The following is a 27,316-nucleotide window of genomic DNA, read 5'->3' as shown; positions in this document are numbered from 1 at the left end:
AGAAAGCTCACAAAACGGTTTACAGAGAAAATCAAACAACAACTAATGGCTCCCTGTCCCAATAGGGCTCACAATCTCAAAAGATGCAAAAGAACACCAGCAGACAGCCACTAGAAAAGTCAGTGCTAGAGTGAGGAGGGCCAGTTACCCTCCCCCCGCGAAATAAAAGAAGAGCACCCACTTAAAAAGTGCCTCTTACCCAGTTAGCAGGGGTAATTCTTTGCCTGCTTCCTGCTGCATCTGGGTGGTTACAGAACAGCTTTGTGGAGCAGCTGGTGTGGATTCTAGACCTGTTCCCCTGCTTCTTTTGTCCCTGCCATGGATGTTTCTGGCCAGTCATGCAAAAGGTGAGTGGCTTACTGGCAAGGGCAAGTCCCTTGGGTGAGCATTCTTGCCTCCCAGTCTGCAACTTTGTGCAGTCAGCTGTCAGCACCCTGCTTTGCCTGAGTGTTGTTTAGGCTACCCTTGTAATTCCATCCCCGTTCCTTCCAGCTGGTGAATGTCCCCACAGGGGTTCAAACCCTTGCCGTGGAAAGACTCGTGTGTTTCTTTTGCATGGCTACCCTCTTACAAATAAGCTATCTTTCTCTTCTTACTCTGCTCAAAAATATATTTATGGAATGAATGTGTATATTTGTGTGTATGGTGTCCTTGTGGAATCTGTACATGGATGGTGTTGGTGCCTGTCACTCGCTGGCCCTGCACCCGCACCCACCCCCTGCTTGGTGCTGGCATTAGGGCTGGTGGATGTGGTGGATGTGGTGACTGACTGACTCCTTATATATCACACTGATAACATGCTGACATCAGGACACTGCTCCACGGATAACGGGCAGTGACAATGTTTCCATGGATGCCGTAGGTGTTACTGGGAAGAGCTGCACCAGCGTTACTGGGAGGGTTGCGCCAGCATAGTGTTGTCTGGACAGGATTAGGATACGACTGACGTCATGCCGGCAGCAGTGTGCCGTCAGTGCAGTGTCCAAATAGGATTTAGCTGTTATTCTTTGAGTGAGAAAAAGCTGCTACAGGTATGCAGTACGTTTATATGCCAGCATTCTATACTAATTATATCCACATTGCAGACTACACTACATTTCATCCAAATACTGAATGCTAACAGTTAGCTGGAATTAGATCAAAAGGCTGTATTGTGCTATCTTTGAAAACTCTAGATACTGTGCTAATGAAGACTGCATTATCTGCTTGCTCTTCTGTTATATTTTAGCAGATACAATTTAACTCCCAGCTTGATGGCACTGTTCTTCAGAAAACTAACACACATCATGCTGGTAAAACCTTGTTAAACTTCCTTAAACAGAGCCAGTCAGATCAGAAGTGCCAATTAACAAGATATTTGTCTTGTAAAGAGAACTTTTGAAGCATACCTCTTCTCCTGTCTGACTCACTCAGCTGAGCTGTGGGCCAGCGTTTGTGACACTACAAACAATTGCTTGTACAGTGATCAGTTCTGACATCATAAACACTGGGTTGTGGTTTGCTTGAATGAATGAGCTCTGCAGCTGGCTGCTGCCTAAGTGAAAGTTTTCATTCCTAAATACCTTGATGAGCAGCCATGAGGAGAACGGAAATGACAAATGGGCTTGGTTTTGGCAAAAACATAATGGCTCATAGTTTGCAAGAGCAGCTGTGTCTCTCAAGTGTTACAGCTCTGAAGTTCACACATCAGCATCAAAATCCTTTTATTTATGATTCTGTCCTTAGCTCAACCTGTATTGCCCTAGTGACCGAGGAACGTATGGCATGTGATCTCTCGTGCACAGTTTAGGAAAGACCTGCAAACAATTCCTAGCATTAGGAAGCTACTTGATGGCAAAGGTTTCGGCAAGATAGCCTCTTCTCTCATTTCCTCTGCCTGTGCACAGGCTAAGTAGCACAGGGAGAGGAACAAACGGAGGCAGCATTCTTATTGTTGACTACTGTGTATGATTCACATTGAGATTAATTTATGGATTAATTTCAGTATATCATGTCAACTTGCAATTATACTGAAATTAATCCATAAATTAATCTCAATGTGAATCATACACAGTAGTCAACAATAAGAATGCTGCCTCCATTTGTTCCTCTCCCTGTGCTACTTAGCCTGTGCACAGGCAGAGGAAATGAGAGAAGAGAAATATTGTTTTGTGCACTAATAAAATTACCAAGATCAAATATCATGATTTTAATTACCCAAAAGCATCCTGTAACAGATGGACAGTTCTCTTCCGTTGCCCTACTGCTCCACAGACACAGTCAAGCTATATTGCATAGACTCAACAGTAGACTTCTGAGTTGGATTGTGACTGAGCACTTTTAAGGCTGGAGGCAGACAATACATTATTCAAAAGTTGGATAGTTGGTGTGACATAGTCATTGCAGCTCAAGGTGGTTACACTAATTTCAAAAATGGTTTTGTAGTGTTCTAAAAACCTGCTTGATCTGTGACAACAGCAGGGCTGAAGAAAAGACTGGGCAACATCATAGGGAAGGCTGGGTTTCTTACCAGTCAAAAAGATTTAGTCAATTGACCAGTCAAATAATGGCAAAGTAGCTTAGGGTACAATCCTAACAAACTTTCCAGCACTGGCATAGCTGTGCCAATGGGGCATGTGCTGCATCCTGCAGCTGGGGGACACTCATGGAGGCCTCCTAAAGGTAAGGGAATGTTTGCTCCCTTACCTTGGAGCTGTATTGCCCTTATGTCGGTGCTGGAAAGTGGGTTAGGATTGCACCCTTAAAGGGTTAACTTTACTAGAGCAACACAAATAAAAGATACTTAAATCAGCCACAGATTTATATTTAATGCTATTTCAAAAAGAACCATCACTCTGAAACATTGAAATTAACTTTAAAAATGGAAATAATTTGTGATTTTTGATAAGGTTATGTAAAGCTTCATTGAACTCTGGTTTCTTTTGTGGAACATCAGAGTTAGTCTAGAGTTACAAAACTGATACTCCCTGATGCTTGCAGCAAGCAAGATAGAATCACGGACAATCCTTGGGAGTGGCCTTTGCCACTGATGACTGCTTGTGTTCCTGTTTTGAGGTGGTTGTAGTTATGACAGATAAACACTAGAAGAAACTTTATGTCGCTAGGTTTGTCCCCAACAGTGACTGGGCTAAGGGACAAGCAGCTGTCATTCCTGCTCTTGCTAACAAATGATATCATAATGAAATAAAAAACTAAGTTACCACCTACACTGGGACAATCCTGATTTCATGGAATATTGGGCAATACACTGAACACTCAATTTAACAGACTAATCAGGCGGAAGCGGTTCCCGTTAATGGTGAAAATCCATGAAATCTGAGTGCACTTGTTATAATGCTCACACTGCCTGTCAGAACATGCACAAAACATATATGACTTGCTTTAAAGAAGTGGACAACTTCTATTATTTCCAAAGTCTGGTAAATCGGAGTCCGTTAAATTGTGGGTTCACTGTATTTGACCACAGTCAAATTATTCGCTACCAGGTGATCACAACTCTAACTATGGGCAATAATGACTCAAATATGCCTTCTTTAACTTTGTTTAAAAACCACCATCTGTCTCTGCTTGATTTTGGAGGCGATAACTGTAAAGCACAAGAGGTACTGAAGCTAGTCCGTATGCTCTTAGAACTTGTGTACAAAAATGAGCTTGAAAGAACATACCGTATTCCCAGTATTTTAATGGGGCAGAGTGCACATGGTAGGATACCCTACAGTCAATTTAGAACTAATCAACTGAGTGCAGATGGAGACTTCTTTGGGCTTTTAAGCAGGTGCAACTTTTGTCATTTCTTCCATACCTACAGCTTGTTCTCTTTTTCTCTTCAAAGCACTGTGTTATTTCTCCCTCTAAAATGCTTACATCATACTGATCTCTCCTCTAGTCTCGCCTGTCATTTAATGTCCTTGCACCAACATAGTATTTGTTTTGCACTCTTTCCTTGTACATGTGGTGGCACCGGCATGCACAAGGAACCTATCCCTATTCCTCTCCCCTTCCTTCTCTTTTACTCTCCTTAGTCCTGTACCAATAAAATCGCTGGTGCAGATCCCAGGAGGCCCATTGGTGCAACAGAGGCTTGCTCCAAGATAAGGGAATGCCCTTAAATTGAGAGGACCTCCACTCTTGCCCCCACCCTTGCAGGATGTAGCGGGTACTTTGTTGGTGTGGCTTCATCAATACATGGGGGGGGGGGTTAATTTAGGATTGGGCTGTGGGTCTTTTAAGGGATGGTTTCTTGCTTCTGGGAGGAGGGTCAGCATGTACAATCAGAGGCGGGGTAGTGCTATTCAGGGTCAGCCTTAAGATACGTAATGTGGCCTATGTTGGGCCCTGCTCTCTGGGGTCCCTGCACTGTGGCAGCAGGCAGATCTCCCACTGCTGCAGCCAGCACCTGGCAACCTGGGAAGACAGCACAGGGAACAGTGTGTGGATTAGCATGTCTTCCCCTGGATTGATCAGTCTGAAATGAGCCTCCCAGAAGTTGTTGGCAGTAATGTTATGTCACACCAACTATTTCCAGGTGCCAGGCTTTGCATGGAGCACCATAACACTTTGCAAGCATCTGCTCACCACAGCTGCAGTTGCTGTGGCTGCCTGGTGAACTGGGGTGGGGGCCTGCGCAAGCACCCTGCATTGGGCCCTGCCAGTCCTGAAGTTGACCCTGGTGCTATTCCTACGGATGCCATTCCTCTGGACTGCGCCCCCACCCACCCAGCATGCAGTCCAGTGGCTGCATTGGTTGAGGGTGTTTAGATAATTTACAAAACTGAATAGTATACATCCACTTGTGTTAAAAACAAGCATGGATCCTTAGGAATCATAACGCTCCCAAAGGAATCTGGGGGATGCAAATGGACTGTGGCTGCTCACACTTATCTTAAGAAGAAGAATCTATAGCTTAGAAGCGGAGCAAGTGTTTTGCATGTAGACAGTTAGGGTTCAAGCCTCAACATCTCCAAAGAGGGGAAATTGGGAAGCAGATCATATGAGAAATGCCCATGATCCCAGAGAACTGGTGCCAGTTCAAGTTGACATAACAGGTGAACCAATGACCTGACTGAACATGAAAGCAGTTTAATGTGATCATATGTTGTCTTAAGATTTTAAGGCCCCAAGCCTATTAGGGCCTTGTGCTACTGGCACTAGCATACCAGCAGCACAAGGACCTTTACTGTAGCGCAAAAGCCAAGCCAATGTCATGTACTGCCAAGCTGCTGCCACAATAAGAGACGCAGTGTATACAGCAGCAGTTCCAGGAGGCTCTGCAGGTGCTGATAAGTTGGTGGCAGGGCAGAGAGGCAGGGGTGCCAGAGCAGGGAAGTGAGAGTACCTACACCAAGGCACATAAAAAAAAGTTTTTACATACCTCTGGCAGATCTCTTAATCGCCTTCCCCCCCCCCCCACAATTGGATGAAGCATGCGCAGCATCCAGTACCAAGGGCATTACAAGGGGCAGAGCAGGTTGCAGGGGAAGCAAATGCACATCCCATCCCCCATTTTTCAGCCTGCTCCACTCCCATTCTCTCCTCAGATGTAAGCCAGCTATATAGCTGGTATAGGTTCAAGGAGATTCATAAGCCATCAGGGGGCCTATGCAGAGGTACATAAAAAGTATTTTTACATACCTCTGGCAGGCCTCCAAATCACTCTCCCCCCCACTGGATGCAAAGTGTGCTCCATAAGCATAGCAATGTCAGCACCAATAGTGGGGATAGGATTGGGCAGTAAGTGGATTTTTCAAAGACTTTCGTAGCATTCTGTAATGAACATCAATTGTAATTCCATGACAAAGAAGGCATTCAACATTCAATCATTTTTCAAGAAATAACCTACATGATTTTTAAAAAATTATCTCTAGTCTCTCTCCCAAAAGACAATGCTATGTGAACATTTCCTATGAATTTCAGTAGGTATATGTTGAGTATATTTTCCAGCGTGCAATTCCTCAAACAACAGGCTTAAGCTAGTCAAACAATGAAATAAAATCTATATTTTTAAACCACAACGGCATAGCAACAGTCATATGCAAGTTATTTTTCTCTACTTAGCTGAGAGAAAGTGTAAGCAAACTTTATAAAGGTAGGGAGGGAACTACAGAAAGAAGTCTTGCTCCAGGGAAGAAGCTACAGTTCTCTGATGTACAGCAAAGAATTTCACATCAAGGAGTTAAGGTAAATGGGTCCATATTCTAAAAATAATAATTAAAAAACCCTCCATTTCACAGTGTCTTATACAATAGATGCAGGATTAAATAATTTGACTGATGTCAACAACAATTGAGTCCCGGAATGGTTAAGACTACCAAGGTAACAAAGATATATTGGCAAGTACTCTGTGTACTCTTAGAGACTAGTAAAATCAAAGTTTACAGGTAGGGTATTTAGCAGCGATTCCCAAACTGTGAGCTGTGACTCCTGGGGAGCCGCAGAAACTAGCCATGGGAGCTAGTAGAATCCTCACAAAAAACCTTCTTCCTGACAATAGGCTTGTAGACCTAATGGGGAGCAATGGTCAGTGGCCCAGTAGGTCAAGGGAGCTACCAGTTGGACAAGTTTGGGGAAGGAAGAAGACAGACAAAGGTGAGCAAGTGTGTGAGCAAGGGAGAGATTCTCTGTGCCTTGCAACTTGGGACTAGGAACTCAGCTGGCTTGCCAGATAAAGGGGTCAGGCCAGGGATGTCAGCATGTGGCACCCCATGTCTGCAAGAGGGGACCAAGAGGCGGCATCTGACACTCTACTTGGGCTCCAGAAGACTTTGGGCCACTGCTGATTGTACAGTATATCAGTTTATCAGGTTCTTTTGTTTGCTTGTGTGTGTTTCTAGTCTGTGAAGACAATTTAGCACTGAGCACAAGTTTTTTTTCTTTTTCTTACAGTGCAGTTAAGGAATGTTTCAGACCTTTGCCTGCTCCTACCCTGCTCATTCCGTTAGAGCACGTACCTCCTAACTAATCATCCTACTCAACACACCAATTCTGCAACTTCATCACATAATATCTGCAACTACAATACTCATCAGAACAGCTTCAACATCCTGGCAAACACAGGGCAGAGATGCAAAGTATTCCTTTGCTTAATCTGCATTCTTGCTACATTGGTTCACCAGACAGTGCCAGGGGGATGGGTTCACTTATGTATATCATAAGATGCCACACTCAAAACGCAGACGGCCCTGCTCTCTCTCTCTCTCTCTCAATTTTTCCAAAGAAATTGTGCACAACAGAGGGGCTACCCTACATTTGCTGGCATAGCTATAGTAATGCCTGCTATGGTTCCAGCACAAAGTGCAGTGCATGCTCTGAGCTTCAAAATAACAGGATTTATTTATTTATTTTATTTGAAAAATTTATATCCTGCCTTTCCATGCTGAAGTAAATGCCCAAGGTGGCTTACAAAGCTCCATTATAAAGTTCAAAGTGTCATCACAGGTAAGAAGCAAAAACATCAAACAAAGCATTAAAAATATTAAACAATGAAACATAAAACTAACAAACATAAAAAACAAAGCAATACCTAGCACATATTGCTGAGCCACCGGGGGAACAAATAAGTCCAGGGAGGCAGCCAAGTCCCATCGTATGTCAGAGGTGCAGAGGGCAAATATCTCCTCAGCAACCAAATGCCATTTTAATGCCATTTGTATTACACACTTTGATGTGAATTTTTGGCTGGGTAAGTACCTCAATAGGAATTCTGCTTTCAAGTAAACACTCTGCAATGCTAATCTTGGGTTGGTTACCAAAACCATCACAGGAGCCCTGATGCAATCACTTTGGGAACCGTGAGATGTGCACAACAGACAGCGATCAATCTCATGGCTGGGATGGGTACATGCCGAAGTGCTTTTTATGTTAATCACAGTACATCCATGTGCATTTAGTACCATGACTTTCATGACAACAGTGGCTTCAGAAAATGCTGGTGCCATCATGGAAACTGTAGTATCTGTACATGCTGAGGCACCGGTTCACCCAAACAATAGTTCTACAGAAGCACAGGCTACCTGCAAGCCCCATGTAGCAATTGTGTCAGGACAGCTGTATCAACTGCTTTTATTTTGAACTACAGGCGTCTACCACTTAACTGGGATACATTCTCCAATCCCCACTGTTATGCGATTACATCATTAAGTGAACATTCAGCCCAATCTAGTGCCTTTGTTGTGTAAACAGACACTCCCTGTCAGACACTAGCTGGCTGCACAGGCTACTGAAGATAGATTGCCTCTTCTTTGCATTTAAAAGCCTCTTTGCTGTATAGACAGACACTCTGCTGCAGGTCTGTCTATGGGAGACCTGACTGGCTCATTAAGCCATTTCTGCCCAGTGTTGCATATACTCATCAGGGAACAAATGTGTACACCCCTGGGCTGGGCAAAAATGAGTTAAGAGCCTTTCTGTTGTACTTTGACCACTGTCACAGATGTGGTCCTTTGTTAAACAGGTGGTTGTTAAGCGGCACATGCCTGTATATAGTAACTCTCATTCAAATAAGTGCTACCAGAAATCCTTATAGGGCAGTGATGGCAAACCTTTTAGAGACCTAGTGCCCAAACTGCAACCCAAAACCCACTTATTTATCGCAAAGTGCCAACACAGCAATTTAACCTGAATACTGAGGTTTTAGTTTAGAAAAAACAACTCATAATTAACATCTTTTACCTACTATTACTTGTAACCCATAATAAACTTTTCCTCTAGAACAGAGGTGCCCAAACCCCAGCCCTGGGGCCACTTGCAACCCTCAAGGACTCCCAATCCGACCTGCAGGGGGCCCCAGTCTCCAATAAGCCTCTGGCCCTCCGGAGACTTGCTGGAGCCCGTGCTGACCTGACACAACTGCTCTCAGCATGACGGCCAACTGTTCAACCTCTTGTGTGAGCTGTGGGACGAGGGCTCCCTCCACTGCTTGCTGTTTACGTCTGTGATGCAGTAACGGCAGAGAAGGAAAGGCCAGTCTTGCTTTGTGCAAGGCCTTTTATAGGCCTTGAGTTATTGCAAGACCTTCATTCATTCATATAAGTTCCATCTCTAATATATTCATGTACGTAAATTTATTCAAATTTGAAATGCAAATGAATTATTTTCCCCCAGCCCCTGACACAGTGTTAGAGAGATAATGTGGCCCTGCTGCCAAAAAGTTTGGACACCCCTGCTCTAGAAATTTGTCCAATCCCTTCTTAAAGGCATCTAGGCAAGTTGTCATCACTGCTTCCTGTGGCAAAGAGTTCCACAGACTCATTACATGCTGGGTAAAGAAATATTGGCAGGAAGGGGATGACTGCAAGACCTTGCCACTGCTCATTTTCTCAAACAAGAAAATATTTTTTTTAAAAAAGCCCACCCACAGAAGTGGGCTCTAAAGCTGTAATCCCAGCCACTCTTTCCTAGGAGTAAGCCTCATTGACTCTAATGGGACTTACTTCTGAGTAGACACGCACAGGAGCAGGCTTCAAGGCGGCAATACCAGCCACTCTTTCCTGGGAGTAAGCCTCATCGACTCTAATGGGGTTTAATTCTGAGTAGACACGCAGGACTTGTCTCAGCCTCTGCTGTGGAGGAAAGCCTCTCCCGGCGCTCAATAGGGAGCTGTTCTCAGGAAAGGCGGGCTACAAAGGCTCTGAGGATTTTTCTTGCAATGGTTGAGGAGGCGAGGCTGCAGGAGGGCACTCATGGTTGGCTGGTGGTCAGCCAGTGAACTGCCCTGAGCCATTTGGGAGAAAAACATGGAACTTAGCTGAGCAGAGTAGGCAAAATTCAAAAGGAAAAGATAACGTGGAGCAGGTGGGGTGGCAACCGAGTGACAGAGGAGAGCAGTGAGCTCAGGGGGCAGCGGGAAGCAGCCCGCCCTCCCCAACACATGGAGGCTTGGAAAAAGCCTCCGTTTTATTTAAAGTGACATGCGCAGGGGGGGACCGCAGCTTCAGCGCCCCTCTCTAGGCTGCCTGGCTCAGCGCCTGGGACTTTTGCCCCGTCTACCCCAGGCCCAGGCCCGCCAGTGGGTGTGCGTGCCCACAGAGAGGGCTCTGAGTGCCCCCTCTGGCACACGTACCATAGGTTCGCCACCACTGTTATAGGGTCTTACTTTAATCAACTTCACTTTATGCAATACGTAGAATGTGACAGAACTGGTTATTACTGAAGGTCAATTAAGAGGCAACTAACAAGCAAATTCAAGAGAAGAGACTGAGTTTGGGGAGGCTTGGGAGAAGAGCCTCTTCTGCAGTTAAAACTGTGGGTTAATTGCAAGATAAATGGTAGTATAAAGATGCCAGTGGATAAGGGTACGAAATTGGAGTGTGATTAGCACAAAATAGTGCTGCGTTTTAAGATAAATTATGAATTATAAAAGTAAACTAAAGGGGGTGCTTTTATTATAATTTAATAAATGCCGTTTGATAAATCATACAAAATCTGCCTGCTGCTTGTGAACTGCAGCCAAGAAACCATGATATGAAGTAATCAACATTCCTAATATTATATTGGATTATTTCTAATAGTTTTAAATACAACAAAAGCTTCAAAAAAAGAAAATTGTACAACTTCACAGAATCAGAAAGCATTACAGAACCAGTGACTAACCATATGCAAGTCCAGCAAAATCCCAATTAAAAGTAGAATGGAATGTATTGCTCAATCATGAATGCAATTAAAAACATAAATAAGACTTTTTAGAGACTCCAACTGCTCAGTGTTTCATTATTTATCTGTGCGCTGTTTGCAGCTGTAGGTCAGAATTAACTTCTTTGAAGTAAGAATGAAAAAGAAAACACTTGGGGGATTTGTACCCCATTCTTTTATTTATTTATTTATTTATTTATTTGTGGGCATGCACACACACCCTCCAAATACTCAAATTTATTTCAGATTCACACAAGGACAGCAACAGTTTCACCTAAATCAGATTTTCTACAAGTTAAACATCCTTCCTACACTCAGATGTGATTGTGAAATTACTTTGATCTCTATTTCCAAATATATTTCTCTGTGTAATCCATGACAAAATATAATGTGATTTACTATATCTCTATATGACAGCCCAACAGCTGACAGAACTTAGTAATTTAGCATAAGGGAGAAAAAAAAAACCTTCTGGCACCAAAATATACAAATCATAATTGAGGCACTTTAGTATCATATTACAATGAAGCATATGCAGGCTGATCATAAAGACTTCAAAATAATTATAATTCTTTCTCACCCATTTAATGAAGGTGGTTTTTATTCCCTGACATGCTCTGCAGCTGCAAGTCATTTTGGAACACTTTGGGTTTTTTTCCCCATTAAAAAGACAGTGTAAGGGCTAAAAGCATCAAATTACCCACTCCTGGTTTCCCAACCATTTTAAAATCTTACATGTTTTAACCATCTTAAAATCTTACATGTTTCTTAAGTCAATTTAAAAAGAAGGGGGGGGGAAGGAAAGGAAAATCTGGATGCATGTTCTCTCAACCAGGGGTGGGCTGACTTCAGTTATTCACGGTCCACCACTACCCCTACTAGAAACCGCCAGTCCACCAATGTGCTTTAAGTTACAAAGCAAGAATGTATATGCAGGACACCTTCACAGCTAGGTCTGGTCAAAAAACCAACAGAATGGGTTAGTAAAACAGACTGTGCCACCAAGTTGGAGACTACTTTTGAATGCCCCTCCACATAAACCCTTGCAAAACAGAAAAACAGCACATAAAGGAGATATGTATTACCATTCCTTTCCGTGCACAGTGCTTCATTCTACTTGCAGGGAGCTGGGGGGTGGTGCTTGCTTTTTTAACATACCAGAGTGTTCCCCACCTGCAGTCTGAAATGGCACAGTTCATTGTATTACCCAAATATATACCACCTTATTCTGTTTTATGTGTAGACTGGGCCTCATGGCAAAACTCATCTGTGTTAAATGACTGTGCAGATGTAGTCTTGCTTAAGAAATGTATTGCACAGTGACTCCAAAAAAGGTCTGCCTCATCCTGCATTCTTGGAAAGAATCTAATCAGTAAGGCATTAAGTGGTCCATCTCATATAGGCTAGCAGTCCACTGCTTGCCGCCTGGCTTCTGTTCTGAACAGAAATGCATGTGTCTCTGACGCAGACATCACTGAGAGACAAATCCAGCATTTGGCTAAAATTCTTACACGTTAAGGAACATAATACTTGGGGTAAATAGTTTGACACATTCCGAAAAGGAAGACAGAGCAACCTAAACAAGTAAAACCAAAAGACATTCCTCAGAACGAGTGGCACTTCGACAGGTATGTACACTGACGAAAAAGTGGAGGACACATTTATCAAGCCCTACTAAACATGATACGCTACCTCGAGGGTCAGAGGCAGTAGTATACCTTTCAGAGGGAGAAGTTCCTGTTTGCTGGAGAACAGCAGCAAGAGAGGCCATTTGCTTGTCAGCTTCCGAGGGGTACTGACTGAGAGAGAAGCAAGATGGTCTAATCCAGCAGGGGCCTTATATGTTCTAATGCTATAGCACACTAACTGGCTAACTGTGGCTTGAGCTTTTATAGGCATCAAATCTGGGAGGCATGGTACTTTGTGTGGACATGGTGTGGTTTCAAATTACTATACCATACTAACATAATTAACAAACATAAAATATGTAAAGCTGCAGGAAATGCTGTGAGATAACAATATTTAATAATATTATGTGCTTTCCAATGAGGCTTAAAACAACAAGTACTCTCTCTGCCAGTGCTGGCAGTGGGCCCTGGAAAGCCTGCTGATTCATGCAAGGTTCCTGGTAATGTTTTTCTGAACTGACTGCCCAATCCTGAGCTGCCCAGGGAGTCCCCGCTCGGCAGCACCACGAGGGCTGCCGCTGAATCCAGCACCTCCCACGCTACCGCAGGAGGCACCTCGGGAGTAGGGGACGTTTGTCCCCTTCCCCCGGGTAAGGGAGGCAGCCCCGCAATGGGGCTACTCTCTTTAGTAGCACCCAAAGGGCAACGCTAAAGTAAAGGTGCTCGTGTAAGGCACGCAGCCTCCACGAGCACCAAGGATACTGTAGAGCAGAACTCCATGGATCCTCCTCCTGCCCACCCCTGAGCATGCCTCTGGCATGCCCCCCCCTCCCTGCATCACTCTGGCCTCCCCGCCCACCGGAACGCCCCCGTCCCCGCCCCGCAGCCCGGTGGTCACAGGCACCGCTGAGCTGCAGAACGCGGACGCCCACCAGGCGGTGGCTCAGCACGGGCCGGAGTTAAGCCACTTCCGGCAGGAGCCTGGCGGTGAGCCCCGCAAACGTGCCTTATGGCACGTTTGCAACTGTGGTCCGTGCTGCGGAGACGCAGTGCGGACTACAGGATTGGGCTCTCAGCTTCTAAGTGGCACTAGATCCTCTAATGCGATTTTTTCACCACAGGAGCATGCACAGAATGCTGCCATTGTCTCTCATTATCCAGCTGATCCTGCTAGATAAGAAACAAACACAAAGACTGTTTGCCTTTAGCTCTAGCTGCTTATTGCCAAACTGACTACATCCGTTATACCTTTGAGAAGAAGCTTCTCCCAAAGCCAAAATATGCAAAAATAAAAATAAAATCAAAAGATAACTGTGCGGCTGTTCAAGCAGTGATTGTAGAAGAATCAAATCCCACTGCAGCCAACCATGTTGGGGAAAGGGCTCCTGCGATAAGGCAGGCTGACCAAGAGGGAGAGCTAATGGTTAGTGCGTACACACTCCCATCCTGCTCCCTGCTTTCCCTTTACTGGACCAGCAGCTGAATGGGGAAAAACCCTGGTATCTGTTGCCACCATTCCCAACTACAGAGACCAGGTACAGAACTACGCCATCCCAAACTATAGAGACCAGGTACATCTTCAGAGGGGAAAAAAAGACACTCCCCGGGACAGCACTGAACCATAGGAGTTCTTATTAAAAATCAAATCCACAGTAATACCCTGTGGACTTACCCTGCTAACTAGACAAAGCTACACTTTTTCAAGTGACACTCTTGTATTTAGGAAAACATCTGGAAATGGAGGGTTCTATGAGTTTCTCATAGAACATTTTGTAAAAACTCAATTTGTAAAAAAAAAAAAAAATGGGTTTGGTAATAGCCTGCCCATGTGAACTGATTTGGGTCTGTAAAATTCTCACTCATCAACAACTACCACCCAGGGGGAGAGTAACTGTCCTTACCATAGCTTACCTTACCTTACCTTACCTTTCTAAGTGGTACCTTTCTAATGGCTGTTTGCTGGGATTTCTTTTGCATACCTTTACATTGTAAAGCCCTTTGTAGACAGGGAGCCATTTCATTATTGGATTTCCTCTGCAAACCACGTTGTGAACGTTTTTGTTGTTGAAAAACAGTATATAATATTCTTCTTAACAGCAACAACTTTGAAGGCGGAGTGTAGGGCAGGAAAAGAGAGACGTTATACTGTATTAAAAAGAGGCCACCTAATCCTTTAGAACTGCTTTAGTTGTTCTATAGTTCTTACCAAGCTTAGGATACTGAAGTGCATTCTGAGATCACTAACTGAACTGTGGTTCCTAAAGCAATTCAAAGCAGTGAATTACCAGGAGGAGGCCACCTCTGAAGAGTTGTATCACTGTCATTGGCTGCCTATAGGAGTCTGCCCAATCCTGGAAGTCATCAACAAAGGCTCTTATATGGGTACTTGTCAACATTTGAGGTGCAATTGTTAGTAACCTGAGATTAGGCCTCCAGTGCCAAACCTGTGGAACTCTCTTCCATATGATATTTGATTCACTCCTACTTGGTCAGTGTTTTGCAGAAATATTAGAACCTTTGTTCCAATAAGCGTCTGGCGAATTTGATACTGGGCAAATGATTTAAGCTGCTGTTTTGATTTTATTCTTTGCATGTTTTATGAAATTTTGATTGTATGCTGCCTTGGGTCTTTCCTTAGGCCGTAAAGCCTTTTTGATCCATTCATCATTTGGAGATGGTTGATCTAGGCAGGGTTTCCAAACCTGTGGGTTGCAACCTGCTGGTGGGTCACGAGCCCATGTGTGCTGGGTCACGACTTGGTCCCTCCCACCTGCCCTTGCTCTGGTTTGGCTCCAAATGAATTGCAATCCAGAAAGGTGGAAAGCCTCCTCCAGGTTACGCCAGGCTGGTAACCCACTCCACTGGCCTCAGAAGCCTTGAAAAGTCACTTTTGGTTTGCTTCCAAAAACCAAAAGGGGTTTTCCAAAGCTTCTGTGGGTCATTCTAAAGCCCACAGAGGCCAACTGAGTGGGTTGGTGGCCCAGTGCAACCCAGAAGAGGCCTCCCCACTCTCCCGGTAAGTCATTCCTACATTGCGACTCACCACAGAGGATGAGATGAATTGTGGCACTGAGAAGACTGGGACCCACTGATCTAGGCAGTTGTTTACTGTTTGTTATAAATGGGTTTTATTACTATGCTGCTGTTAAATGCTATATTTAAGATTTTCTATTGCTTTTAAGTTGGTTTGGTAATTTTAGCTTGTTTCATATTTATTTTACAGGATGGTACTGAAAACCACCTTGAAAGTTCATTACTGGCAAAAATGATAGAATAGAAGGTTAGATGAAATATCTAGATTTCCCATCCTCTTGGTTCTTTACTTCTAGAAGCCAACAAGATGCAGGGTTGATTTGGGTTATGTTGTATTATAAGAGCTATCTAGACAAGTAGGTAACATGTTTGCAGAGGATCACATTACAGAAGGCAGAGATAGTTGGGGAACCAGCACAAGATTATGCCAGTGCATAGAGACTGCATTGAACAGCACTGAATGCAAATCTATAATCTTCAAAAGTGCTTTCTAGGCATGATAATCATGAATCTTCTTGACATGCTATTTGAGGTGATGCATCCATGCATATAACCTGTTCCTCGGTTCTGGGAACAGAAATCTACATTAGTAACTAGAAATGGAGACGGAGGTAAGGGTGAATAAACCCAAACTCAATTGAGACAAGAAAGAGTTGATGGCAGTGAGGATAAACTAGCTGTAGAAATATCTGTTCTGGTTGCACTCATATTCCACTATGCCCCCAACCAGGCAAGTTTATGCATAAACCAGGCAAGTTTATGCGCTTGAACCCAGTACTGCTACCAAATCTTCAGATGGCCCAAAGTAATTTTCTCAGCTTTGGTTGATTTACTACTGATAAGGATTATAAAACAAAAACTTGGCAATTATTTATGCCATGGTGACCTTTTGACTGAGCTACTGTAATGCACTACACAAGAGAGTTGCTTTTGAAAATCTGGAAACTTCAACTGGTTCAGAGTGCTGCTACTTGCTTATTAACAGGTGTAACATAAGAACATATAATGCCAGTTCAGAAAGATATGCATAGGGTACTTGGTTGTTTCAGAACCCAATTGAAAGCTTTTAAAGAAAGCTTCTAAAGGCATTTTAAAAAATGCCTTGTCCAATATGTGTCCCTTTGAGATCTACTGATGAGGCTCTGCTCCATGTACCATCTTTCCAAGAGGCGAGATTAGCTTTTGTTAGCCAAGACAATTATGAATGTGGTTTAGGTCTGTTGAATACACACTCTCTAGAGGCCCATTCTATTTCAGTGACAAGTGAAAACATTTTTATTCCATCAGGCACTGGAAATTTAACTGGATGGAAGTATTACTATTATTAAGACTACAGGGTATTTATACACCACTTTTCAACAAGAGTAGATCACAAAGCAGCTTACATAGTAAAATAAATCAATAAATGGCTCTGTGTCCCCAAATGGCTCACAGTCTAAAAAAGAGGTGCAGAAGAGACACCAGCAACAGTCACTGGAAAAAACACCATGCGGGGGGAAGAGGGACTGTTACTCTCCCCCTGCTAAATATAAAAAGGACACCACTTAAAAAGGTGCTTCTTTGCCCAGTTAGCAGGCAGGAGGCTTTTACTGTTGCTTTCTTTTTGAATTACTTTATCTAAAATGTTCTACAGTTTTATATGTATTGCATTTTAAAATTGCATTACGGCATGTAACTTGCCTTGGTGGTATAGAAATGAGGTAAACAATTATGAAAAGGAAATTAAAATCACAGCAAGTGATGGAATGAAACAGCAACAAAGCAGTAGTACTGAGAAAACAGTTTCTACACTGCCAAATTTGGAACTATTCATTCAGATATAAAGAATTATATTTTTGGAGCTAGAATGCCGTGAGCAGATGTAGGTCTGACTGGCTACCAGTATTCAGACTCACTTTCTCTTGTGCAGACTCTGTCTCTCTTAAAATAAACACAATGAAATTCTCCATATCTTAGAACATGCTGCCAATACATTCATTACCTACTAGGGAAAAAATGATTTTCTTTCTTTTCATGGCAAAATTTACAATATCAGTAGCCTGGCAAGTATGATCAGCAGAATAAACTTGCTTTCTGCATATGAGCAGATTTCAAAGTGTGATGGAAGCAGTGCCTCCAACAATCTGATTAGGAAGGCTGCTGTTCTCATTCTTTACAGTCATTCATCAGGCTGAATCAGAGAGGGACAGGGACAACAAGGCTCCCTCTATTGGCTTCAGCTGGGCCCAACTGCTATTTGGTTCCTCTACTCCTATAGCTATCTCTAGCAGTGACCATTCCACCTGGACATTATTCAGCTTCATTGTGCAACAGTGTGAAAGGCTGAGTATCTGAATTTCTTATTTGGGTCTTCCCTCTACGTTTATTTTTGCATCATGTTTCTCAGATTCTTAAGTATTATTTTCAAATACAAGCCACCTTGAATGCTTTGGGAGAAAGGTAGTATATACAGTAAATGTAACTATGTATGTTAAATCATGTGCAGAGTCCCAGAACATGAGTCAGAATAGAACTCTTGACATATTTAAAAAGCCTGGCTACATTCTACAGCTGCTAGATTAGATGTACTGGCAAACAAGTATACAGTCCTCATCTATAATAGCAATGGGATAGAAGCAGATGTCACAGTACAATAAATAGTATAAGCCTTCAAAAGGTAATTTAAAATCCAAAAATGAAAGAAATGAAGAACCAGTACAAATTGTTAAGCCACAAGACATACCACAACCACTCGCCCATAAGTCAACCCCACAGATGAGTCAAGGGCAGGTTTTGAGCAAAAAATAATGGAATTTTCTATGACCCTTGGATAAGTCGGGGGCTGAACTTAGGGGGGTGTCTGATTACAGTTTTGTCTGATTTTACCAGAGGCCAGATCGTGAAAAAAACCCACCACTAATTGTTACCTAAGAACTGTGCAGTCTCTAATTTATTAAGAACATAGTAAAAGATCATAAGAAACATTTTTATTCTTTTTAAATTCTGGTCTTCACCACCGTAAGCCACACGATCAGAGTAAGTGCACTGTAAACTACATACCAGAAAAACAGTGGTTCCCAACCTGGGATTCACGTACCCCCAGGGGCACTCAACAGGACCTTTAAGGGTATTTGAAAAAGAGTGGCATAATGCAGGTCATGCTCCAGAATAGCTTGCAGGAGCAGCAAGGCAGAAAGGGAGGTAGCTGGTTGGCTGTGAAAGCTCCACCAATAGCTAGTTTTTGGTCATCAATTCATGTATGCACCAGTGATTAAAAACCAACACAGTAAAAAAGCTGAAATATAATATGGAAAGTGATCGATCACCGAGAATTTCTCAGCACACTTCTGGTGCAAAACAGTGCAAAGGCAGAGTCTTCTGTTCTTCAAACAGATGAAAAGAGAAAACACCCAGATGAATACATGAAGTCTGGGTTTTCATATGGAGGAGATGAGGGCTTGTATTATTAATTACAACATTTTGCTAGTAGGAAGGGTATGATTTATGGAAATGGGCTGCCAAGGGATATGCAAGGGGAAAAGGCTGGGAACCACTGCAGGAGATCCGTGAATCAAATCCACGTTTAAGGTGTCTGGTGTGTTAAGCTCAAAGCTCTACATGTAACATACAACTTATAACACATAACTGGGAGTGTGCAATTCAGTTCACAGCAGAGAGATGAGCTGCATATATTTGTAACCCTTTTTACTCAGAAGTAGACCCACTGATTTCCATGGGAATTATTCTTAAATAATGGTGCACTGAATTGTAGCCTGGGACTTTATTTCTAATAGAAAGGAAGATCCCATCCTGGTGTTGAAAAAAAAGACTTCTGCCAAATGCATGCATTTGCAAAAAGGAACCAGGTTACAGCAGCATTTGCAAAAGAGGAGAATAAAAGGTTAACTTTGGCTAGAATTTCCCAGGAAAGTTACTATAGAAACTCTCTCTGTAATGCTTCTGATAGGCAAGAGGTGCCTGCCTGCTGGAGAAAGGAAACTTTTCAGAGTTGAAAGGCTCTGCCCTCTGATTGACCCAGAGATAAGGCGAAGTGATAATTTGAGCTTGATTACAGGTGCAGCCTATTTATCCACAGATTTTTTATCTGTGGATTTGTCTCAGCGAGAATGGGGTGGGGGAACTGAAAGTCACACACACCTTTGCCCTTCGCTGGCGTCTCCCTCCTTTTCCAGGCAGCCCAAAACACTGCAAAAAGGCTCAGGCAGGGAAATAGCCCTGGAGCCATGGAAGAGGCTCCCCTTGGTAAGGAACAGTAAGACTCCTGGAGCACCTCAGCCAGCAAAGAGGCTGAAGAGGGGAAAGGGGGGCAGAAAACCTCTGCAGCCAGAGCACGTGCAGCAAGGTGGAGCTAGCTCTCGCTCACACACACAGGGGCAGTTGTGGTAGCAACAGAAGGGATTGCTTTAAAAAACCCAGGGAGTTTGCTGAATTCCTCCCCCCCCCCATGGTGCAGGCTCTTCGTGCTCTAGCCTACGGAAACAAAACAGCCCAGCAAGGCTACAATCCTCTCCACACTTTCCTGGGAGTAAGCCCCATTGACTACAGTGGGGCTTACTTCTGAGTAGGCAGGCATAGGACTGAACTCTTAAAAGGCCAGCATTCCACCTGTGAAAGAAGTGGGAGGGCTGAGTACAGAGGGGAGGGGATTGATAACAGCTGCCTTGTTTCCTTCCATCCGGAAGTGTCAGGCTGCAGCCTATTTTCGTAACTCTATGGGATTTAGCACAACGCTTTTTTGTTAATCATGCCAAGTCACGGAACCGAACTAATGCGGATAAATAGGCTTCACCTGTACTTGACAAAAATTTTTACGTACTATAGGCGAGTATCTATGGTATAAGGTGGGCAGCCCACTCCTATTCCCCGACAGCCTACAGAGTGTAGCAGAGCTAATAGGGCGCAAGCTGCATCTTACAGTGGGGAAGTGAGAAGACAGCTGGGGAGCTGGAAATAATATTTTTAGTTACTTCCCTGTAAGTTGTCTAGATACTAAGACCAACAACTGAATTCTTGAACCTACACCTGCTATTTAGCTGGCATCAGTCAGAAGAGAGTCAGGGAGGGTATTGGGACAGGAAAAGGGGGACAGGATCTTGGTGTGCATGACTGCTGTAAAGTTCCACCCTTCTGCCTTTAAACCACCTTCTGCTTTCATTCCCTGCTTGTGGGGAAATGTTCACCTCATTTGTTTTGTGGCCATTATTATTATTCATTTCATGTCATCACTGTTAATGAAAATAATTTTGTTGTATTGGAGGGGTTGTCAAATTCATGGGCCTGGATGTCAAAGCTTCTAGCTATGCCTCTGCTGGGCAGTCCCAACTTTTCGTCCAATATCTTAGCCACCTCACTACTTGAGTTCTCTAGCCGTACTTTTTTTTTTAACTTTAAAAACTCATGTAGACTTTTCCTCTGCTATATATTAGAGAACAAAGAAGAGGCAGTTCAAGTTTTAAATTACTTTAAAAAAACCATGTTCTCAGTTGCTATTCCAGGTCTTGTTAGTTTTAAAATTTAACACTTATTTCTGTATTATATTGGTTTGTTCTAACTTGGAGTAAAGCAAAGACCCCAAAAAGAAACAAATCAAATCCTGTGGCTAATGCTTGAGCTCTTCACAAAGATCAGAGATCCAGAATGTGATATCACCAAAACAAAACTGGGTCACCAGGTAATCTAACAGAGGTTAGGGCTCGAAGATTATGCCTTACTGTGTCTTAGTGGACACACAGGGATAATAATGATTGACAGCCCAATCCTAAACTGCACTGGCCTGCACTGTATCCAGCGCATGTTAGCAGGCGGATGGAGGTTTCCTCAGGGAAAGGGGATATTTTCCCCTTTACCCTGAGTAATGCCCCAGCCTGCCCTATGAGGCTACTCAGATCTCCAAAAGCTACATAGCTGGCAGAAGTCATATCAGCCCAATGTTATACCAGCTGGGCTGGGTGGGGGGTTAGGAGAGGGCAGAAGAGGCCTTGGTCAAACCAGGCCACACCCAGGCCTGATCTGTCCCATTCCACCCTCCCCAACTCAGAAAAGCCCTTTCTTCTTACAAAACACCCTTCCACCACCCTATCCCACCCCAAGATGCTCAGCATGAAACTCACCCTGTGTCTGAATGCAGCACGGGCAGGTCAGTGTAAGTTGCTCCGCCAACACTGCTTACTTGCCAGGTGTTGCAATGTTCCTTTTGGCACATTTGCTACACCCTCTGCCAGTGCAGGGGCCAATGCTCTGGCAGATCATTGAGATAGGATTGCACTGTGAGTCAGATTGCATATGGGATTAAAAGAAAAATACAGATAAAATGGCATATTCCCAAATCCAGTTTAAATCAATTAGTCAATCGTGTGCAAGTGACTATAAAATGGAGGGGGGTGTGGACTTTCCCAACAATAAGTATTTGGGCAAGGTCATGATACCCCCCTCACAATTTTTCCACAGGTTTTCCTCCTTTGTCCTTATTTTAATTCACTGCCTGCTCCATACTTGCTTTCTCAGTGTTTGGTACAAGTGGCTTCTGCCAGTGCCTGCTGTTAGGAGAAGATTTTGTAGGCCCTCTTGATAAATGTAACATCTGGCCATGGAATGATGGAATATGAGCTCAAACACCTTCTTGCAAAAAAAAAATAATCCAAGATTGGAATAAAACCTCAGTAAGAGCCTTTTAAAGTTACCAGCATAAAAACGCAATCTTCTGGGGCTCATTTGCTCCTGATAGAATAGACAACTAACCAGTATGCATAGAAGAGCAAAAAGCAGGAGAGGCTGAATCTTTATGTGAACATCAGCTATGCTGTATGTGGGGTAAAAAGGTAAGGAGAGAAAGGCTTTTTACACATAAGGTGGGACTCTTAGTTTGCAGGAGAGGCACAGTCTTGCTTAAGGTAAAATACAAGTAGAACTTTCAAGATGTTTACACTGTTGGTGGTCCATTACTGAAGCAGCATCAAAGGAAGAGACAGAACAATGTGGGTGAGGCTAGGTCAAAGGAAAGAGAACACTGTAAAGAGCAGTAGGACTGTATGCCAGTGCTAGAGACTGCCCTTTCATTATCCAAGCCTCAGAAACCTCATACCATATATATAATTTGTACTGCACCTTCACCTTACATGGCATTTTGCATATTAATATTTGGTTAAGTCACACAAATACTAATACTATGATCTACAAACAGTCCAGCTGCTGTGTAGACTTAGGAGGACAGTATATTCCTTTATAAGGTAGGGTCTTCTTTTTCAAATAGTGGCAATATGATAAAAATTGATGTTAGAAATTATTTTAGCTGCATTTCTTTTTTTAAAGTCAGCTAATTTTTTTAAAGCTGTAAGTATTTCACAGTAATAAAGCAACATAACTTCAATTTGGAGAGAAGTTAACTTTTGCTTTTGCTATGCGTTAAATATAAAAAGATCAAAGAAAGAAAAGAATTGGGATTCAAATTCAACTTTTAAGCAAAAATGACAATGTCTTCACAAGTTAATATTAATCCTTTAATTATGAATTTCAAAGGTTTAAATACTTTCTCTGACCTTGGCTTTAAATAATTATGCCAAGTGCAGCTTTCTTTAAATTAAAAAAAGATTCTGAATTGTTGATCACAGCCGTTGAATGGTTTCAGGCTGGCAGATTTCCAGCATAATCCTTAGAATGCTGTTTTAAATTATAGACCAAAAACCTGATGCAGGTAAATGAAATGTCAGTTTCACAAGGGTTGTTCCAACTCTATATGCAAAGAACAGTTTTTGTAATAAACTGCAGATTGTGCCAAAATATTTTAAACACCTGAATACTGACCAATGTATAGATGCATTTTGAGAGGTTTCAGTGTAGTTTAACACCAAACTATCGAAGAGCTATTTCTTTGAGACAGAGAAAAACCACCAGGGGTTTAAGATCCAGAAGAAGCAGTATATAATTTTTCTATAATACAGTACTTAGCCCCATCCAAATAATGTATTATGTATTATTTATTGTAGTATGAAACTTTTTAAATAGAAATCTGTATTTCCCATCCCAAAAAAACCTCACAAAACAAAATGAAACAAAAGTTATATTTAAATTTACATTGGTAGATTTGCTCCAGTTAAGTTGTTTTACAACTGTTTTGCAACAGTTACATGTTGTGCCATTTCATGTACTGAGATCTGGCAACACAATTCACACACTGAAACACTAACATTTCACAAAGCCAGTCACAATAAAGGCATATGTGTTGTACATAATGTACATAATGGTGGCTTCTGGTACTGGGAAGTGTTCAGGTAGGTCTCCTTCAGTTTTGGACCCCTATCCACCACCTTCTTACCCAAGACATCTCCCACTCATTCTTCCACAAGTCAGAGCAAGAAAAGCAGTTACCCTCCTTGCCATTGCTTGTCACTTGCCTTTTGGGCAAGAATGAAAAAGCCAGCAGGCGAATGAGTAAGCAGTGGCTGCTACTCCTCCTTGCCATCATCACAGCTTTTATCATCATGGTGGTGGGGAGCAGGGCCCAGGAAGGGAGCAGCAGAGTGAGTAGATGATAGTTATTCTTTCTCCTGTTGTCCACTGTCACCTGCACTCTTGGCCCCTTTCTTCCTCTTGGGCAGGAAGGGAAGGTGGACAGTGAAGGCAAACAGCATCATCAGGGGTCAGGGAATTCTGGCAGTCCCTACTGGTGCCTGGGCAGGGGTGCTAGAACAACTTAGACCTTGTGCTTCCTGGTGAGCAGCAGGAACAGCAGAAGTGAAAACAGAAAAGTGCCCAGAAATTCTGCTTGTTGCACCATTATCAGGATGTTCATCTCGCATACCTTGGGACGCTTGAACCATATCATGAAACTGATGATTTTCTGGGTGTGCAAACAGATTTGTCGCTGGTTTTCAAAACTCTTCTGCAATCCAGTTAAAGACTTATGGAGAGAGATCGTATTCAGTCTATAGAATGGTTTGCCAGCAAAATCAGTACACTTTCTTGTTGGAATTCCCTATTACATGCTCCCCTCCAAGGAAACCCAGATAATGCTCTCTCCAAGTCAGCATCTTGTGAATCTTCCCATACACAGGTGAATGCATCCTTCCTTGTCTATTCAGGTTATCTTCACCTAAGTACTGCCTATGTGTATGAGAATATGCAACGCTTGGATCTAGTTATGGAAGGTCAGGAGAGCTAGGCCAATTCTGAGCACAAGCTTGTTGATATTCATCTGTCCAGGTTCCCTATCTTCTGCCCCTCCCCTTTACATTGTGCTCCCTATTTGAAAAGGCGTGAATCTGTCACTATGAGGATTCTGTGTGTCTGCCAGAGAGGCATGCCATTCAATGACCTATCTGGGCAAAGGCCCCAATTGAAAGGTTCACATGAAATCTGGACTAATTCTGGGCATGACATCAGCATGCACAGTAGTACTGCCAGCTCATAATATCTGCCTGATGCAGAAACTTGAGACAAATAAAGTCACTTTCTGTTGATTTTCTTCTAATAGAAACATGTTGTTCTTCACCTTGTCCAGAGTCCTATCCTGGTGACAATTATATCCTTCTTAGGTTTATTGCAAACCTGTGATCCCCTGGGGGCTGGGGATAAAAATAGGCCCTCAGTTTGGCTGTACTTGTCGTAAGAGGCGACTAAACAGCCACCGGGTAGATGGGACTCATTAACCTGGGAAGGCAGCTCATGTGAGAGAAGGAAAACTCTGATCCCAAACCTCCACTGCCTTGTGGCTACATCCAGTTATGGAAAAGGCTTCAGGAGTCAACCTCGAGGCAAAATCCGGAGCTGGAGTCCCTGAGGCAGTTCATGGCTGAACACAGTCACGCTCTGGCAACTCCTGCAACGCCGCTGGAACCAACCATATTGGCCACTGCCTTTCCACTAGACCATTTCAGCGATGTGGAGAGCGGGGATTTGCTGCATGGGTAACAGTCTATCCTCCATATCTACTTTACCCAGGCTTTGCGCACTGGAGAGGACACTCTGTTCCAGAACACTATTCAGAGCGTGATACCATAGTCTTCTGAGACTCAAGGATGCCAACAAGAGATCCATGAAGCACTTGACCGCTGTCTGGATATGTTCCATCTGTGCTGTCGTCACTGTCTTCTTCTATCCTTAGCTAGCACTTGGGGAGCAGGTATCCTCTCAAACAATATAGCTACCACTCTGCATATGATGCAAATGCCATAGGACTGCTACAACTTTAGAAAATACATCGGAGGCAAAGATCAAGTAAAGTGCTCTGTATTTACAGTGTCTCTTGAATACTGTTCCCAGAGACTTTGTTCCTCATGTATTTGTAAACTGACTTGAGGGTCCAAAAGGAGTATAGTGGTCACCCAGCTTTCCAGTGCTGATGCAGCCATGCCAATGGGGCATGCTCTGCATCAGTGGCATAGCTAAGGGGGTGCTGGGGGTAGCAGTTTCACTGGGCATCAAGCTTTAGGGGGGCAACAAATTGAACTTGACACTAGTGAACAAAATTGTGAAAATCTTGGTATGTATGAATACCACCATCATGTTATATATCATTGGAAAGGTATTTTCATGCAGAATGCAAAGAAACAAACCACATTAGTATATCTCTATTCTATCAAATGTTATGGCCAATTAACCAGAAAATGAAAACACAACTAACTTTATGGAACAAAAAGTGGATTTTCTTAACTCAAAACTGACCTATGAGACTGATTGTTCTGGGTGCCAATGAGATGCTATTATGATACAGCATGGAACCAATAACTTTTTATTTACTTAATTAATTAAATTTTATTTTGTTATGGAGGTGGAGCTACAAAATTTTTTTTGACCCCCAGGTAGCAGATACATGCCACTGACTGGGGGGGGGGGGGAAGAGACAGTACAGAAAGTGGGTGGTGAGCTGCTGGGGGGGGGAGGTGGATTCCTCCCAATTTTCACTTTTTAAAAAGCCCAGGCGTGACGTCACTTCCAGTTGTGACATCACTTCTGGGGCAACATTTTCAGTTTGGCACCGGGCTACTACATCATTAGCTACGCCACTGCTCTGCATCCAGTAGTAGGGGAGCTAACACAGAGGTCTTCTTCAGGTTGGGACTTCATTGAGGATGCATTAGCACTGGAATACTAGATAGGATTGGGCCCTTAGTGAGTCAAGACTGCCTTTTAATCCATAAGTTCCTGCAGTCCACTTCAAAGAGACAAATTCACATGAACAGAAAGATATCTTCTTAAACCCATATTTGATCAATCTGAATGTACTGGGAACAAGTGTTGCCAACCCTTCTTCAATAACAATTATGTTCAAGTAAGTGTTGCTCATAGAACCATTGGCTTTCATCACAAGTTTCAGGTTACTTTGTCACACACAATGGTCGGCATGCTACCTCTTTCAAGTCAATGCTGCCCCTGGAACATCAATCAGCACAACTTTTTATATCAGGCAATACATAGCATTTGGAGATCATCAAAAAACGTATGGAAAGGGTACTGGAAAACCTCTGGGTATTCCCTGAGAAAATACCATCATGCCTCCTTTTGGGCTGAACTGTAGCAGCCTTTCATCCTCTCACTTTCCCTCTTATACTGGACAAGTTCTTGGATACAAATAGTCTTTGATAACAATTTAGAGGCACGTCAATAAGGTCTAATCCTTCATAAGAGTTCTGCTGAGTCCCTTCCTCCTCAAACAATTTAATTTCCTCCCTACGCAGGGATGTGATGAATGCTTCTGACTGAGCACAGGCCTTCCCTAAGGAAGAAACACTATCTACCCAGTACTCTGGCAAGCTAGAGGCTGGCAGCAGCACAAGAATGATCAGAGAGGTTGGTGTTGGGGTCCCGAGTCAGGAGCTATGAGAACACAACAAACCCATCTCAATAAACTTAGGCTTTGCATAGTTAACTAAAAGACCTGTGGAAAGTAGTGTGGCAAGTACTCCTGTGAAGCACTTGTGACCCTTACTGTCTTCAGCTGTATGCATGCAAGCAGTTGTGCCCACATGCCTGGGCATTCCAAAGTTGCAGCAATATTGAGTCATATGATCATTGCTCTTATTGTGCATTCTGCT

At 43.1% G+C, this 27,316-nt stretch overlaps 1 protein-coding gene across 5 annotated transcripts in view; it reads right to left on the bottom strand.

The window, feature by feature from the left end:
* Positions 1-27,316, bottom strand: part of CEP112 (centrosomal protein 112) — a 362,246-nt gene that overhangs the window by 85,714 nt on the left and 249,216 nt on the right. The window lies entirely within an intron of this gene.

This window comes from Tiliqua scincoides, chromosome 2 (genome assembly GCF_035046505.1).
Source record: "Tiliqua scincoides isolate rTilSci1 chromosome 2, rTilSci1.hap2, whole genome shotgun sequence".
Taxonomy (NCBI): Eukaryota; Metazoa; Chordata; class Lepidosauria; order Squamata; family Scincidae; genus Tiliqua; species Tiliqua scincoides.
Note: the sequence above shows the minus strand (reverse complement) of the source record. Positions and strands in the feature narration are given on the sequence as shown.